We start from the raw sequence: 19,587 nt of genomic DNA, 5'->3' as shown, positions 1-19,587 counted from the left end.
GTAATGTTTTGTGAATGAAAAATATAATCTTAATTTTTACCTCATTTTTTACTTCAACAAGCAAATAAGTAAATTCTATATATATTTACAAATATGAACCTCATTATTTTAGGTATAAAGAGAAAGAAAAATAAATGAGATTATACGTACATCACCTTTTGTGAATATATAACAATAGAAGTCTACTAATACATAATGAGTGCATTGCTAACAATCAGTCACCCTGCTTTAGCTTTGCATCTTTCCCAACAAGTGATAAACTCTTAGAGCTTTTGCTAACAATCAGTCACCCTACACACAGTTATGTTCCCTTGGTTAGTTTTTGGTAACATGACTCCTTTCTTAGAGCTCTCCAAACTCATAGCTCAAAAAGGTCACAGTCTCCTTTGTATCCACTCCAAGAAACATCAACAGACTCCCCAAATTGCCTTCAAATCTAGTTCCTCTCATCAATTTAGTGAAGCTTCAATTGCCTCAGGTCGACAAATTCCCCGACAACGCAGAGTCCACCATTGATCTTCCCTATGATGATGTCAAGTACCTCAAGATGGCCTACGATCAACTCCAACAACCCATGACTCAACTTCTAGCAGATATTGCTCCCGATTGGGTTATTTACGATTTTGCACCTTACTAGCTAGGCCCTGTTGCTGCCAAACTTGGCATTTCTAGCGTCTTCTTCAGCATCTTCATTGTTGCTACCTTGTGCTTTATTGGTCCTATACAAATCCTCAAGTGCTTCAGTGGAGAAGTTGATCACAAGACACCAGAGGACTTCACTGTTCCACCCTATTAGAATGGTTGATAGAAAAAGGAAAAATGTGTATCTGTATTATATTGAATTGAATGAATGAATACAATAGAAGAAGCCTGTATATATATGTTGAAAAGAAACCTAGATAATTATAAAAGAAGATAAAGATACAAGGAGATACAGATGGAGATAAAGATAAGTATAATATAATAATATACATTAACAACCCCCCTCAAACTCAAGGTGAGTAGGCATCAACAAACTTGAGTTCGAAAACTATATCATTGAAATGACCAGGAGGATGAGCCTTGGTGAAGATGTCGACTATCTGATTGGCAGAGATAACAAAGATAAGACGAACAGTGCCATTAGTAACATGATGTCGTATAAAGTGACAATCAATCTCAATATGCTTTGTGCAATCATGGAATACATCATTATGGGCAATCTAAGTAGTACTCTGACTATCACAATAGAGGTTAATCATAGTAGAATGAGAAACCCCTATATCAAAAAGAAGCCAGCGAAGCCACACAAGCTCTTGAGTAGTGTCAGCAAGAGCACGATACTCAGCCTCAGTACTAGAACGAGCAACAAGAGTTTGCTTCTTGCTACGCCAGGCAATGAGAGAGTCACCCAAGAAGAAGTAAAATCCTGTAGTAGAACGGCAATCACTAGGGTCCCCTGTCTAATTAGCATCAGAAAATGCATGTAATTGTAGGGAAGACCATGAAACATAGTGCCTTTGAGATATCGTAAAATGCGAACTAGAGCATTATAGTGTGGAGAGCGAGGAGCAGCCATGAACTAACTAACAATGTGAACAACATAAGCAATGTTTGGACGAGTAATCGTGAGATAGACAAGACTGTCAACTAGTTGACAATATAAAGTAGCATCAGACAACAAGTGACCGTCAAGAGGTGTGAGACAAGTCTGAGGATCAACGGGAGTAGAGGCAATCTTGCAATCGGTAGGACCAGCACGAGCCAAGAGATCAGAAGTATACTTAGCTCAGGAGAGAAAGTAACCCAACGGATCATGAGAGATTTCCAAGCTGAGAAGACCCAAATCCTTCATCTCAAACTGGCGACTGAGAAACTGTTTGAGACTAGAGATACCCACTGTGTCATCGCTAGTGATGATCCAATCATCCACATAGAGAAGAAGAAGAAGATTTCCACTCTCTGTGTCATCGCCATGTGGAGGTTGCATATAAACTTCTTCGGTGAGATTGCCATTGAGAAATGCATTCTTCGCATCCATCTGACAAAGTTTCCAGTAGCGAGTAGCAGCAACAGCAAGTAAGCTATAAACAAAAGTCAGACGGGCAACAGGAGCAAAGGTTTCTTCATAGTCAATCCCATATTCTTGCGTAAACCCCCGGGCAACAAGACGAGCTTTGTAACGCTCGATAGAACCATCAAAATGAGTCTTGAGCTTGTAAACCCATTTGCAACTAACAATACTTTTGCCAGGAGGAAGATCAACCACATCGCAAGTATGAGTTTTATCAAAAGCCTGTAGCTCATCAGTCATAACTTGCTGCTAAAGAGGGTTAGAACAAGCCTCTCGATAGGAAGTAGGTTCATGAGAGGAAAATGCAGTAGAACTAACAATGAAATCACGAAAAATGACAAAAGGTTGTGTTACTCGAGTAGAATGATGAAGAGGTACCTCAGAAGCAGAACCAGAAGGTGGAGCAGGAGCCTCAGGATAGGCCGGAGGGAGCATAGTAGGACTAGGAGCAGGATCAGGGAGTGGAGCATTAGAGGGACCAGGAGACGGAGCAGGATCCTCACGATGGGCCGGAGGTAGTATGGCAGAAATAATGTCTATATCAAGCTCATCAAACAATAAAGAGGGATCTGTGAAGAATGATATAGTGGAAGGAGTGGACAGATGAAACTTAGATATAGAAGAGAACATCTTGTCTTCCCAAAATACCACATGACGAGAGACACGAAGACATTGAGAAATAGGATCCCAATAACGATAGCCTTTATGTTCAATTCTATACCCCAAGAAGTAATAGAAACGAGCTTGAGGTTCTAAGCTGGAACGCTCATGTGGTGGAAGAAGGACAAAACAAGCACATCCAAACATACAGAGATGAGTGTAGAAACCCCATTTTTGACCGTCCTCAAGACTTGGACATCATCATTTGAACACTCAATGATCATCTATGTTTGTGTTCGTTTTGAGTTCTCGGAGGTCTCGGTTGCACGCCTTGCCTCAAGACCTCTCGACTTGTTTGTTTTGTGCTTGGTTGTGGACCAAACACTTGTGTTTTTGCTTCTAAGGGCAGGGAATGGCTTGTTGGCCATCCCCACACCTCACCGGCCATGGCTTAAGGCCACCGGCCCTGTTTTCTTCCTACCGGCCAAAGGTGTTGGCCGATCGGCATTGTTTTTGGTCGACCGACCATTGTTTTGGTCGATCGGCCACTTTTTCTGGCCGAGACCTTTTCTTTACCTTTTTCAGGCATTACGCATACCAGCTGTGCCAGCTGGTAAGCACAGACCCTGCCCTCCGTACACGTGTATGGAGGATTTGCACCCTTGTTTTAGCTTCTTAAGGAAGCTTGAACCTTTTGAACCTTTGTTTTAGCTTCTTGAGGAAGTTTGAACCTTTTGAACCCTTGTTTTAGCTTCTTGAGGAAGTTTGAACCTCTTGAACCTTTTGCTCTAGCTTCTCCAAGAAGCTTGAACCCTCTTGTTTCTCTATAAGAAAGGGTCTCCCTCTCCTTTAGAGAGGTTCCAAAAAATTTTGCTAAGGCAAGAATAGACTTCTCCCTCTATATCTCTACATCCAAGCTCAAAAAGTGCATGGTTCTTGCACCTTTGCATACCATCTCTCAACCTAACCCCTCCACCATCACTCTAAGCATCCTAAAGGCCATTTTAAGAGGTTGAGAGGCTGTCTTTGTGGTCCAGAGGTTGCTGGTCCTGTTGTGCTACAAGGGTAACACACTTTCTCCCTTTTAAGGCTTTATTTTGCTTCATCTTTTAGCTATACTTGCAAGCATATTTGAGCTTCAATGTAAACTGAAAAAAGTCTTATTTTGAGGCCCTTAGCATGTTTGTTTAAGATCATTTTTCTGTTGGGGGTCATCTACCCCCTTGCATGCTTCATTTTACCTTGTTTTGAGTCATGCCTTAGAGCATTTGTGTTGACTTTTGTTTGGCCTTTTAGCCACTGAAATCCAGTGGATTTTCAGTGGTTAGCATGCTATTTTGAGTGCCAAAATCAGAGAGGGGTGACCCTCTCTCTCCTTGTTTTGTTTTCAAGCATTTTTAGCCTTACAAAGGAGCCCTTATTTGCATGCTTCCAAACCATGTTTTAGGCCATTTTTGATGAGTTTTAGGACCTACATAGGCTCTGTCCAGAGCTTGTTTTTCCATATTGGATGTCCATCTTGCATGTGTAGAATAACCCTCTTCATAGCATATCAAGGGAGCATCTCATTCTTGCATGCATTAACCATGTTTCAGTGGATTTTTGGGCTTTATTTGGCATGTCATACCTCTGACTTTTGCTGGTTTAGTGGCCTCTTGATTGTCTCACAAGCTTGTAGTGCAAATCCTCTTTGTTAGCTTACATTACATGCTATTTTGGCCTTTGATTCTAGCTCTTTTTGGCCATGCCTTATACTGATTTTGTGCATGTTTTGGACTGCCTTAGCATTGTTTTGGGGCCTCATGGTCGAATGATGTTTGCTATGCATGGTTGTAGTTCAATACCCTTGCCTAGCTTTGAGTTTTGAAGCCTATTGCATGCGTATTTTGAGGTGTTTCCATGTTTTGGCATCATTGTGAATCATATTTCAAAGCTTTTATGTATGCCATATTCCCATGTTTTCCACTCTTTAAATGTGTTTGAGAGTTATGCATGAATACCTCATTTTTGGACCATTGCATGAGCTTCATTTCCATGCTTTGCGAGCCATCATTTTAGTCCATATTTGCTACTGTTTTGGCCTGCATAGGGACTGTTTGGGGCTGGTTTGGCCATTTGAGTATCGCTTTGCATGCCTATAGTGTAACGACCCCAAAATGCGTATAGGAAGTCATCCTTATTTAATTAGGGATTAATGTGTTTTAATTTAACTATATCTATTGGAATTGAAGAACTATCTGTTGAGATATGACTTTAAAACTGGAATTACCGACCTATATGGGTTCAGAAATCAAAATTGAGTACTTGGGTATGTTAATGGGAATTTTTAGAACTATTTGGGAAAGTTAATTGGAACCCTAATTTGTCTGCTTCGTTAATGCACGTTTGGGTGGTTAATTTTGTACTGCAAAATTGAAGGCCGTAGAGACTTCAGAAACCGGAACAGGGGACATATTTATGATCAACATAATTTTTAGAGTCATCTGGGAAGTTCAATTGAAATTTGATTTTGTGCGATTCGTAAGGGCGTGTTTGGCCCTCCTTATTGTGAAAGCTTAAGTGTGTGTGTGTATTTATATATGGAGGCGTGTTATGTGTGCTGGGGAACTTAAGACATTTGAGCCCAAAAGATCTTAGGTTGAAAGAGAAGAGAACCGTGAGAGAGAAAGAGGAAAAGAGACCAAGATTCTTGAAAAAAACAACTCAACAACCATGGTGGTTTGAAGATGATTAAAGGGGATTGAAGAAAAAGAAGGGGAATCAATCATGGAGGCTTGAGGAAATGGAGGAGAATTGAGAGGAAGACCAAGATTGAACTAGGGTATGATGATTCATCTTGAATCCTTGTGTTCTAGACATTAATTTTATGAAATCATGATGATATGGAAAGATTTGAGACCATTTGAGTTAAGGTTCTATGGTTTGTTTATGATTGGAGCTTAAGCATGAATCTTGAATCTTGAAGCAAAGATTGATTTGTTTGAAATGGAAATACATTTGGTTGATGTTAAATTATCATGTCGTAGAGCAACTTTACATGCTTTTAAGTGATTTATATTAGAAACTAAGCTTAAGAATGGAAGAACCAAGAGTTGGAGCAAAAAAGATCCATTTTTGGACTGATTCTTGCCCAGACTGCATGAGCGGCCACGGGCACCGCACGAGTAGACATGAAGGAAAAAGAGGTTTTGATTATGCTTTTGGGCACTCGAGCGGCCGGGTTCTTCCGCTCAAGCGGAATTGGGCCGCACGAGCGGCCAAAGTGGACGCACAAGCGGCCACCCCTGTTTCAGCTTAGACCCTGTAACTTTGAACAAGCATATCTTTTGCATCCAGACTCTGTTTTGAGTGATTCTTGAGCCTAAAATTAAGCCCCGGAAGTCTAGTTTCCAATGGAAGTAGTATCACTCCAAAATTCTAAATACATAAATTGTTATGCTAAAATTAGTGACGACTGTTCACTTTCTATTTACTGAGTTTATACCGTTTCTTTGTCTGAACCTTTCTCCTATCGATTCCTTGTATTTTCTGAGGCATGGATTATAACCTACTAAGGACTAAGGAGTTTAGAACCGATGTGACTAATTGATTAAGAGTAAAGTAAGGAATCGGGTATACTCTTATGATACTACATGCATTGTGTTTGTAGGTCAAGGCGAGGATATCGTCCCACTACTACCAGAATCTATCACTGTGAGTAATAGTACTATCAATGTACATCTAGTACTGTTAATAATTATTGTTTTTAACATTCTGTTCTCCGTGGGAAACTATGTTAACGTGTATGTTGATTGGGAATTGGTTTAAACATTGAAAGATTTGGCATACATTGATATGACTCTGAAATTATTCTGCATTCCAACTAAGGTTAACGGTTATCGGTTATGTGCGATAACCTATAAATTCCCTATGATTTTGCATAAGAATTGCATGCAAGTTATGAAACAATGGAATTGGTTAACAGAAAAAGCTCGTGAAAGTAACCCCGCTTACCGGGTACTTGATATTTTGAATGGGAACGTAATACCCCGAATGTTCTATCAGGAACTCCTATCTTCTGTTTGGTTTAATATATGTCTTGTGACATAGATATCTGCTAAAGAGGATTAGCATAAGTGGATAATATTATAGTAGTGCATTTTGCTTACCGTTAAAAGGCATTTTATTAATATTCTGTTATCCGTAAATTAACCTTAATGATTTATGATGATCAAGTGGAACAATGATGCTTGTGTATCCCGAATCATTCTGTTTTGTCAATGATGAATCAAGACTATTCTGAGGTAAATTGTTCTGTCCCTACAAATAGTATTGTGATGGCACGTGTATAATCTGTGGGATACGCTATCCTTATTACTAATAATTATCATTAGTATTCTGTGAAATGTAAACTAACTACATTAACTCATGTGGAAGAATCTGTGTGCCTCTGTATAACTCTGAAACTAGTCTGTTCTGATGAAATCTGAGGTTATTTTGTTCTGTTGTTTGTTCCGTCTATGCCATGACATGATAAGACCTATAATTTCTGGTATGGAACAAAATGCTGTACGAAACTAAGTGCTGCAATGCGAGTCACCTCTAGAATCCGTACGAGCCACCTCTTGAATCCATACATATATTTTTGGGCCAATGGCCGTTCTGTTATTTCTGGGCTGATAAGCCATTCTGTTATTTCTGGGCCGATGGTCGTTCTGATATTTTTTGGCCTATGGCCGTTCTGTACATTACTGGGCTTAAAGCCACTCCATTAAGAAAACTGGGCCCATGGCCGTTCTGGAAATAATTACAGAATGTAGTTAATCATATGCCTCTGCAATTATATGCTTTAATATTCAAGGTAACCTTTATATTATTTATGTACTATTATTCACTGAGTTCCGCTCACTTTGTATTTTGTCTGTTTCTGTAGGTAATCCACCGGGAGGCCAGTCCTAACCCTTAAGGCTTGTCTCTCTTGTCAACCTCAGTGTGTCCAGGCACTTTGATGTAGCCCGTGCATTTTGTAAAGTTTTGCTAGGTTTTTGGCTTATGCTTTGGTTGTCTTTCATTAATGTTTTTGTTATACGCTCAATTGTGGGGCTGGGTCTAAATATATGCGGGTATGTGACTGAAGCTCATTATTTACCTAATGTAATGTTTGTGATCCTGGCATAATAGTGGTAGCTCAATGAAATAGATTTTTGTTATCAGGTGCTTCCGTTCAGGCCCCATATATTACATATGTCAGTTTTATGTCTGTTTCTGAAGTGGTCATACCCCAAACTTTTAGGGGCAGTTCCGGGTTGTGACAAGTGGTATCAGAGCACGAGTTGCCATCTCACACAGGAATCCATTGGGCTTTAGGATGTCTAGTAAGACTTAGGCATCATGCATAATATTCAGAAAGTACATGAAAAGCTTGATGGCAACATTAAATGTACATGTTCTACCTGCTAACTCTGATGATCACGATCTATGTCTGTTGTATATTTTTTATTACCTCTGTTTATTTTACATAGATTGGTGAATAATGCAAGGCATGCAGATGGGATTAAATCAATAACATTGCACTGCGGAGGTGTGGTAAGAACTTGAGCTGATCGGTAAGACAGTTTATCTGTAAATGATTAGATAAAATCTGTGGTATCAGTTGATAATCCTCTGTGGGAAATGATGACGATATAATTGGGCTTTTTAGCATCTATTTAAGTGAATTGATTAAACTTTAAGTATGGGATATGTCTAAGATCAAAGGAAATGCTATATGTGACACTCTAACAATGTTTAGATCTGAGAGTGTTTGAATATGTTGATAAGATGTGTTTTGCGTAATACTTGAAATTGTGTTGAGTAGCACGGTTGTAAAAAGAAGACATGCATATAGTGACCCCTCTTAAAATTGTGAAAGGAATCGAGTAATTGTGAATTTACTTCTTGCTGACGGTCTAAATAGATAAGCTATGCTGGGGAATTGGTTACTAACCTTAAAACAGGATGTAAGCAATATGATTTCATGAACTAAGGAAATTACCGATGACTTCTGATAGGGAACAGTTGATGGTGTCTAATGAGTATTGATCATGTGTAATTGGGATTTGATTGCAGGAATCTGTAATCTGCACTCTGTATTCTGACCTCTGTGCTCTGTAATCTGAAATCTGAATCTGTCATCTGTAATCTGTTCCATTTATGTATACTCTGTAATCTGTAATTGGGACTTCTTATAAGTAATAGTCGTATGACATGAGGAATCCCGCCTATGATATGTGTCTGTCCATAGGACACTCGTAAAACAATAGATAAGCATTAACTAATTTGACATTAAACCTAAATGATTGGCAATCTGATAAGTTACTGCAAGAATTAGAACCCTGCCTCTATGTTTAAAATTGAGAAATCATTTCTGCGATATACTTTTGTATAGATATTGCAAATTGTCAAACTAATCCCTATTTTGTATTTAAAAGTTATAATGTAAGCTGTTCTGCATGACATTGTGAATTCTGACAAAAACAAATGGTTATGGGGGTATTCCACGTTAATGATGGGTTAACGAGTATCTACCTCCTCTTGCATGTTTATGCAGATTTGTATAATCCGCATAGTGTGGTTCCGAATTGATTTCCTATCATGTTGAACCGCTCTTATCACGAATTCTAATTCTGATATTAGTAGGTTAAATTACCTTATCGTTATACTGTTGAATTTTTTTTAGACATTATGGAATCTGGATAGATGTGATTACTGTATACTTAAGGAAGTCTATGACCCTATGAATGGACTAGAGGTTGTTCTGTCCAAATTTAAATGTGTATAATGCTATTGGGAATTATCCCATCATCTGATAATCTTTGAAAGGTCTGATAAGTTTCTGAGTAATGTCTCTGAACAACGGATTGTGTGTAATTATGAAAGGTTTGATGAGCTTTATGTATTACACATTTTTGAAAAATGTTTTTGTCCATGATAGGAACATTTTACTAAACATGGAACAAGAATATAATAGCTATATGGTAAATGTATTATGTGCTTGATGTCATGATGTTGACTTTAAGATCTTCCAAGCAAACACGGATTTTAAATGATTATACTTTACAGTAATTGGAGAATTGTAACCCTTAAGGTTTGATCCGTATTTGATTTTGCTAATAATTTACTCCGGACATGAAATTCCTTGATATGGGATTTGAGTTGTTATTTGAAGTCTGTTAGAAATCTAATTCGAACTGATAAGTCTAGTTCTGATAGTGAGCAAAGAGCCACGAAGTTGTTGATTTAGAACTTACTTTTGATTCTGGGTTTAATTGTTGTAAGAAGCATATACCTTGAAACATGATTATGTGGTAAATGTTTCCTTAACCTTTAAGGAATTAGGATAGGCGGGATTGTTGTGAACCTAAAGAGTTTGAACTATGCATGATAGTTTGTAAGTCACATGTAATCGAATATGTGAGTAAACCCATTTCTGAATGCCCTGAAGTTGTTATAGTATTTGGAAGATAAGACCTTTCGATCACTAAATTGAAATGTACCAGGATTGTGATTAATGAGACGATGCTTTGATGTTATTAAGTATTATTATCAATTAGGTTACCAATTAGTCAGTAAAGATGAATTACTTATGATTTTGGAGAGCAAACTCCATCGAAATTGACTATATAGGATTGTGAATGGCTAATGATTGAGAAATGTTATATGTCCAGGACGGAACTAGACTTGTGACAAGGTGAATCAAGTTTGGAGGACCAAACTTGTTAAGGTGGGGAGGATGTAACGACCCCAAAATACGTATAGGAAGTCATCCTTATTTAATTAGGGGTTAATGTGTTTTAATTTAACTATATCTATTGGAATTGAAGAACTATCTATTGAGATATGACTTTAAAACTGGAATTACCGACCTATATGGGTTCAGAAATCAAAATTGAGTACTTGGGTATGTTAATGGGAATTTTTAGAACTATTTGGGAAAGTTAATTGGAACCCTAATTTGTCTGCTTCGTTAATGCACGTTTGGGTGGTTAATTTTGTACTGCAAAATTGAAGGCCGTAGAGACTTCAGAAACCGAAACAAGGCAAATATTTATGATCAACATAATTTTTAGAGTCATCTGGGAAGTTCAATTGAAATTTGATTTTGTGCGATTCGTAAGGGCGTGTTTGGCCCTCCTTATTGTGAAAGCTTACGTGTGTGTGTATTTATATATGGAGGCATGTTATGTGTGTTGGGGAACTTAAGACATTTGAGCCCAAAAGATCTTAGGTTGAAAGAGAAGAGAACCGTGAGAGAGAAAGAGGAAAAGAGACCAAGATTCTTGAAGAAAACAACTCAACAACCATGGTGGTTTGAAGATGATTAAAGGGGATTGAAGAAATAGAAGGGGAATCAATCATGGAGGCTTGAGGAAATAGAGGAGAATTGAGAGGAAGACCAAGATTGAACTAAGGTATGATGATTCATCTTGAATGCTTGTGTTCTAGACATTAATTTTATGAAATCATGATGATATGGAAAGATTTGAGACCATTTGAGTTAAGGTTCTATGGTTTGTTTATGATTGGGGTTTAAGCATGAATCTTGAATCTTGAAGCAAAGATTGATTTGTTTGAAATGGAAATACATTTGGTTGATGTTAAATTATCATGTTGTAGAGCAACTTTACATGCTTTTAAGTGATTTATATTAGAAACTAAGCTTAAAAATGGAAGAACCAAGAGTTGGAGCAAAAAAGAGCCATTTTCGGACTGATTCTTGCCCAGACCGCATGAGTGGCCACGGGCACCGCACAAGTAGACATGAAGGAAAAAAAAGAGGTTTTGATTCTACTTTTGGGCGCTCGAGCGGCCGGGTTCTTCCGCTCAAGCGGAATTGGGCCGCACGAGCGGCCACCTCTGTTTCAGCTTAGACCCTGTAACTTTGAACAAGCATATCTCTTGCATCCGGACTCCGTTTTGAGTGATTCTTGAGCCTAATATCAATCCCCGGAAGTCTAGTTTCCAATGGAAGTGGTCTGACTCCCAAATTCTAAATACATAAATAGTTATGCTGAAATTAGTGACGACTGTTCACTTTCTATTTACTGAGTTTATACTATTTCTTCGTCTGAACCTTTCTCCTATCGATTCCTTGTATTTTCTGAGGCATGGATTATAACCTACTAAGGACTAAGGAGTTTAGAACCGATGTGACTAATTGATTAAGAGTAAAGTACGGAATCGGGTATACTCTTATGATACTATGTGCATTGTGTTTGTAGGTCAAGGCGAGGATATCGTCCCACTACTACCAGAATCTATCACTGTGAGTAATAGTACTATCAATGTACATCTAGTACTGTTAATAATTATTGTTTTTAACATTCTGTTCTCCGTGGGCAAATATGTTAACATGTATGTTGATTGGGAATTGGTATAAACATTGAAAGATTTGGTATACATTGATATGACTCTGAAATTATTCTGCATTCCAACTAAGGTTAACGGTTATCGGTTATGTGCGATAACCTATAAATTCCCTATGATTTCGCATAAAAACTGCATACAAGTTATGAAACAATGGAATTGGTTAACAGAAAAAGCTCGTGAAAGGAACCCCGCTTACCAGGTACTTGATATTTTGAATGGGAACGTAATACCCCGAATGTTCTATCAGGAACTCCTATCATCTGTTTGGTTTAATATATGTCTTGTGACATAGATATCTGCTAAAGAGGATTAGCATAAGTGGATAATATTATAGTAGTGCATTTTGCTTACCGTTAAAAGGCATTTTATTAATGTTTTGTTATCCGTAAATTAACTTTAATGATTTATGATGATCAAGTGGAACAATGATGCTTGTGTATCCCGAATCATTCTGTTTTGTCAATGATGAATCAAGACTGTTCTGAGGTAAATTGTTCTGTCCCTACAAATAGTATTGTGATGGCACGTGTATAATCTGTGGGATACGCTATCCTTATTGCTAATAATTATCATTAGTATTCTGTGAAATGTAAACTAACTACGTTAACTCATGTGGAAGAATCTGTGTGTCTCTGTATAACTCTGAAACTAGTTTGTTCTGATGAAATCTGAGGTTATTTTGTTCTGTTGTTTGTTCCATCTATGCCATGACATGATAAGACCTATAATTTCTGGTATGGAACAAAGTGCTGTACGGAACTAAGTGCTGCAATGCAAGTCACCTCTAGAATCCGTACGAGCCACCTCTTGAATCCATACATATATTCCTGGGCCAATGGCCGTTCTGTTATTTCTGGGCTGATAAGTCGTTCTGTTATTTATGGGCTAATAAGCTGTTCTGCTATTTCTGGGCTGATAAGTCGTTCTGTTATTTCTAGGCTGATAAGCCGTTCTGTTATTTCTGGGCCGATGGCCGTTCTGTTATTTCTGGGCCGATGGTCGTTCTGATATTTTTGGGGCTATGGCCATTCTGTACATTACTGGGCTTAAAGCCACTCCGTTAAGAAAACTGGACCCATGGCCGTTCTGGAAATAATTACAGAATGTAGTTAATCATATGCCTCTGCAATTATATGCTTTAATATTCAAGGTAACCTTTATATTATTTATGTGCTATTATTCACTGAGTTCCGCTCACTTTGTATTTTGTCTGTTTCTATAGGTAATCCACCGGGAGGCCAGTCCTAACCCTTAAGGCTTGTCTCTTTTGTCAGCCTCAGTGTGTCCAGGCACTTTGATGTAGCCCGTGCATTTTGTAAAGTTTTGCTAGGTTTTTGGCTTATGCTTTGGTTGTCTTTCATTAATGTTTTTGTTATACGCTCAATTGTGGGGCTGGGTCTAAATATATGCGGGTATGTGACTGAAGCTCATTATTTACCTAATGTAATGTTTGTGATCCTGGAATAATAGTGGTAGCTCAATGGAATAGATTTTTGTTATCAGGTGCTTCCGTTCAGGCCCCATATGTTACATATGTCAGTTTTATGTCTGTTTCTGAAGTGGTCATACCCCAAACTTTTAGGGGCGGTTCCGGGTTGTGACATATAGTGTAATCCACTTCACTAGTTTCGGTATTTGGGTCATCTAGCATGCATTGTGTGAGGTGTTTGCATGATTCGGGACCATCTTGCATGTCATTTCAGAGTTGAAAAATATGTGATTGTATGCCATATTTCATGCTTACCATGCTTTGGTGGAGTTGCACTTTGAGCCTTAGGTTTGGTTCCTTGCATTTGTGCATGTTTGCATGTGTGTTGTTGCTTCATTTTCATCATATTGGCCACTGATTTGGGCATGCTTGTGAGCTATCCATGTTAGTTTAAGTCCATCTTTTCATGTTGTTGCATGCTTGTCTTGCATGTTGTTACACGCTTGCTCCATTTTGCATGTTGTTGCATGCTACACATGTCCACATGTTTAGGTTGCATGTCTATTGCATATTACATGATTGCATGCTTGTGTTGCTTTGTTAAGTTCATCATGCATGTATTACATTGGTCTAGGTATACTTGCCTTTGCATGTTGTTACATGTTAGTTCTATTGCATGTTGTTGCATGCCAAGTCCATTGCATGCTTGCTTGCTTGCATGCTTAGATAGCATTGCATTATGTGTGCATCCCTTGCCTCTTGATCAATCATGATAGAGGTTGGGGTCCCTTATGTGTTATGTGCATTTCATTTAACATTAAATTGCACATTCGGCTCCTTTGGCCATCATGCATTGAAATACGTGATTGATGGTCTGAGGGTCGAGAACCATACTCCCTTGAGTTCATGACATGATAGGGAGGGTGGTTGTGCACACATTGTCTTGTAAATTCCTTGACATGCACTGTCTGTCCTCTGCTGCAGCAAAACCAGTGTTCTGCAGGAATAAATGGCCGATCGGCCACTTTTAGTGCCGGCCGACTACCAATATCAAGTCGGTGACCCCTATTTTTGGTCGATGACCGTATTTCTATGGCCGGTGGTGTTTTCTCTTAGCCGGTGGCATCCCAAAGTGCTCAGGGAGTGGTTCAGAAGCAACCTTAGGATTTTCACAATTCTCAGAGGTGCAGAACAGTGCAAACAGAGGCAACAGAGGCATGGCATCGAGTTTCCGAGCAAGGCGAATCGAGCATGCATCATCCAATCATTTCGAGGCGGAGCTAAGGCGGCCTTTTGAATTTCATACTTAGTTTATTTTGTAATTAATTTGTTAATTAATTAAGGATCTATAATAATTAATTAGCTAGAGTAGTTAATTATTTATTTGGTTTGTATTATTCTTTCGAACCCTCCGTCGAGATGGCGAATTTTGTAATAAGTGTACGTGAGTGTGTGAATGTCTTCCAACCCCACGTCTTTTTCCCTTTTACTTACCTGCTTTTGATGGTTAGTTCTAGGTCATGTTTCAATTAGCATACCTATGCTTTGCATGCGTGCATCATTCATCTGTCTTACATGCACCGGGCTCGGCGCATCATACTAACTGCATTGTATTTTAATACCAAGTTGAATACATGTATCAAGTTGCATCTTATATGCCATTCTTAGGGTAGCCGAGCCTATTTTAGTTGCATTTTGCATGCGTTGCATTAGCCATCTTAACATGAACTAGGATCATGCATGATTACTAACTAGTTTCTTATTTTGGCTCGGAGTGCACTGTGAGCGTTTATGCTTTAACATCTTGCATGTATGTGAGTGTTAACATGACAGCATGATTACCATGAGGCAATTTGCTTACGTGATATAACTGCCTAAATGCTTGTGGGTGAAGGTTGGGTTGCTTGAATTGGGATAATTCATCGAAATTCGTATTTTAGCCTACTTGCGAGTAGCAAAAGTCAAAACCATTTCCAAACAAACGAATACGCGATGCTTTGTTCCAATTTAGGCAATTTAGTCTGTACTTGTGTGTTATGCGCATCACATAGTAATCCTAGCTAATAACTGGAATAAGAGCACATGTGTTTTCAAAAACAAGATATCATGATTAGTACAGGCCGATCTTCGGATCGGGCGAGCGGGGGTGCTCATAGCTGACCTTCCCCAATCGTACCCAAGTTCTCGAGCCGAGACAACTTTGGTGATGACGGACACGTGGCCTTAGGCACGAGTCAGGGTTTCCTAAATTCCCCCAAAATAAAATACTTAGGTGGCGACTCTGTATCTAGCAAAGCAGTCCATGTTTGGCACTTCTTTCTTAAAAATTTATTTTCCAAAACGATTTGTTGGATTTGGACTCTTTGGTGATTTACCAGTCTTGCATTGCATATTGCGAGATCAGATTAAGAATCGTGACATTGAGTCCGAACTGTAGTAAGCCCAATGAACAAAACGGGATTCCCTCCCGAGACGTTCGGGGCGCGTCCACAATGAGCATAGACAGGAGGTTGGCCATATAAGCGCTCATATGGGGTATGATTGTTGATGGTAGGAGAAGGAACACAGTTGACAGTATAGGTAGCTGGGAGAGCAGCTTTCCCCCAGAAGCTCTCAGGATAAGAAAAGGAAATTAAAAGAGCACGAACATTATCTAAAAGATGATGATGTTTACGCTCAGTACGACTATTTTGTTGGGAGGTACCAGGCCAAGAATAGTGAGAAAGTGTGCCATTTTGACGAAGGAATCTCAAAAATTTTGTTTCTTTGTATTCATGGGCATTATCAGCACTGAAAACTTTGATAGTGGAAGAAAACTGAGTTTTGATCATTTGTGAGAAATCATAGTATATTTGTGGTAACTCAGAGTGAGACTTCATAAGAAATAACTAAGTAAAACGAGTGAAATCATCTACAAAAATGACAAAGTATTTAGATCCCCCCTATAGTGATATTAGGTGTTGGTCCCCAAACATCAGAGTGTATAAGATCAAAAGGTGCATGAGACATAGAGGTACTAGATGGAAATGGTAAAGTAGATTGTTTTTCTAGTTGACAAGATAGACAATCTACTTTATCATTTGGAACAGGACCTAACTAACCACTGGAAACTAGAGATCGTAAATGACCAAAGGAAACATGACCTAACCCAGAATGCCAAAAGGCAAGAGGAGTAATAGGAGCAGCAGCCTGGACAGTGGAAGGACTGGAAGAGGGAATGCAAAGGTGAATGAGTTCATACAGACGGCTATGTCTACGACCAATCCCAAGAGTCTGTCCCGTCTTCAGATCTTGTACAACACAACCAGTTGGAGAAAAGAGAACAGTGAGGCCAAGATCACAGAGTTGACCAATTGAAATAAGATTAAGTGTAAGATTGGGGATCAGATAAGTGTGGAGTAGAGAAACAATAGAGGTGGAAATATGACCTATATAACTAACATGCATTGGAGAGCCATCAGCAATGTGAATAACAGGTAACGTAGAAGAAGATGTAATAGAGGAGAAAAGTGTAGGGTTAGAGGTCATATAGTTGCAACAAGCGGAATCAAAATACCAAGAAGAGGTACCTGGAGTAATTGAGAAGATAGTAGAGGGTGTACCAGAGGTAGAAATAACCTTTTGACAATAGCTTCAATGTCCTAAAGAATGTAGGGTGGTGACAGGGTAACAACGGATGATGAACCAGAGGCAACTGTAGTAGATACAAGATGTGCTGAAGACTGTTCTCGGTTGTATATTGTAGAGGGTCCAAAATAGTGACCGTGCTGAGGATAACTGTCTGAACGAGCCAGGAGGTGATTAAATAATAAATCACAAAGGAGAACCAGTGATGGCGAAGTAGAACTAGATCAAACAGAGTGCACCAGTGAATTCGGAACATTGAAAATAGTTGGAAACCAGGCCAAAATGATCAGAAAAGGTGCAAAAAAAAAAGGCAAAACAAGCCAAAAATTGAATTTTGGCCAAACAGGGTGTAGGGCTGACGTCAGCAAGAGGGAAGCTAATGTCAGCAGAGGCGCGGCTCACATTAGCACGACTGAGGCGCGACGCACAATAACAGAAAGGACACATGGCGCACAAAAGCAGATTGGCACACGTGGGCACACAATAGCATAACGGTGTACGCGCGGCGCACAGCAATAGGAACGGCGTACGTGCGCGCAAGGCTGACGTCAAGTGATGACATCAACAAGCAACTGAATGGCGCGTGAGGGCGCGTGCGAGAGTGGCGGCAAAAGACGAAGATGCACCAAGCACAAAATTGGCGCGTGAGGGCACGTTGGTGAATTTCTGGTGACGTGGTCGGTGCCGTTCGAACCGTGAGGAGATTCCAATCAGTTTGGTGGTAAGGGAAAAAAAATTTTGGTGTAAATAATGATGAAGCAGTGCTGGAACAGAGATAATAAAGTGTATGGGTAATGGAATGAATACTGTAGTGCCACTGTGTACAGGACTAAGCACAAAGACAAAAGAAAAGGGCTATAAGTGTAGAACTTAGAGCTCTGATACCATATTAGAATGGTTGATAGAAAAAGGAAAATTGTGTATCTGTATTATATTGGATTGAATGAATGAATACAATAGAAGAAACCTGTATATATAGGCTGAAAAGAAACCTAAATAAGTATAGAAGAAGATAGAGATACAAGGAGATAGAGATAAAGATACAAGGAGATAGAGATAAGTATAATATAATAATATACATTAACAAACCCAAATGGAATCCCTTTAAATCCAACATTGCATATCTGCTTTTCAAGATTAAACGGATCTTCTACGACGTAGCCACAGCCAACGATGAAAACATTCCAGTAACATATCGCTTCGGAGTGAGCATTGAAGCTTGTGACGTGTTGGCTGTGAGAAGCACTTACGAGTTCAAACCCGAATGGTTAAAACTTCTTCAACAGATTCACCAGAAACCAATTATACCAGTTGGCCAACTGCCTACCACTGCCTATGATAGTTGTGACAATAATGAAGCTTGGACAACCATGAAAGAGTGGCTCGATGGGCAATCTAAGAGGTTCAAGGTTTATGTTGCATTCAGGAGCGAAGCAGAGCCAAGTCAAGCCGAACTTACTGAGATAGCTCTCGGGTTAGAGCTATCTGAGTTACTATTTTTTTGGGTTTTGAGGAATCTGCGCAGTTTGTCTGATAGTGAGGTGACCTAGTTGCCAGATGGGTTTGAGGAAAGAACGAAGGGACAAGGGGTGGTTTGCACCAGTTGGGCCCCTCAACTCAAGATACTTAGTCATGACTCAGTGGATGGATTCTTGTCTCACTCTGGGTGGAGTTCTGTGGTTAAGGCTATACAGTTCGGGAAGTCCCTCATTTTGTTGTCTTTCTTGGCGGAGACAGGGTTGAACTGTAGGGTTTTGAAAGAGAAGAAGATGGCATACTTGATACCGAGAGACGAGCAGGATGGGTCGCTCACGAGAGACTCAGTGGGTGAGTAACTGAGATTAGTAATGGTTGAGGAAGAAGGAAGAATATACAGGGACAAGGTTAAAGAGATGAGTGAATTGTTTGTTGACAGGGCCATACAAGATAAATACGTGGATAATTTGATTGATTTCCTCAAGAAGCATAGACAGCGAGCTCAGGAAGAAAACTGAATAAGCAATCAGAGAAAATATTTTAAAAATTATTCCAAAAAATGAGATGTATATACTAAATTTATTTTTGATGTGATTCCTATTATATTAAATTTACATTTATAATACACATTTCATTTTAAATATATTTTATAAAATATGTATTCAATTTGAACATAAAGAACGGAAGTGGGTTACTGGGTATACATATGTGATTAACCTCGTCATTCTATTGCTTGTTTTCAGTTTCTGGATTGCTGCTTCTTGGTCCGGTCTGTATTGCTATTGTTCTGCATAATATTATGTTTGGTCAATTGAACCTTCTCCGGAGAAAGTTTTAATTTCCAAGATCTCTTGTGGCACGGAAAGATATTATTATGTTTTCACTCAACTGAGATATAGTTTCTCAGGAAACATGTTAGCAGTGGCAAGAATTTGAAAAACAGACTTTGTATTGTGTTGTATGGATGACATACAGTAACAAGAGTGCTAGTATTAGGATTCTCAAGAATTTAAGG

The 19,587-nt window shown here is 39.0% G+C and overlaps 1 pseudogene; it reads left to right on the top strand.

The window, feature by feature from the left end:
* Positions 1-303: 303 nt before the first annotated feature.
* On the top strand, positions 304-19,090 carry LOC114283864 (UDP-glycosyltransferase 91A1 pseudogene; annotated as a pseudogene).
* Positions 19,091-19,587: the final 497 nt, after the last annotated feature.

The sequence above is a fragment of the Camellia sinensis genome, chromosome 1 (genome assembly GCF_055761805.1).
Source record: "Camellia sinensis isolate YWXY chromosome 1, ASM5576180v1, whole genome shotgun sequence".
Lineage (NCBI taxonomy): Eukaryota > Viridiplantae > Streptophyta > Magnoliopsida > Ericales > Theaceae > Camellia > Camellia sinensis.
The sequence above is the reverse complement of the archived record's forward strand: the minus strand, read 5'-3'. Positions and strand labels throughout refer to the sequence as shown.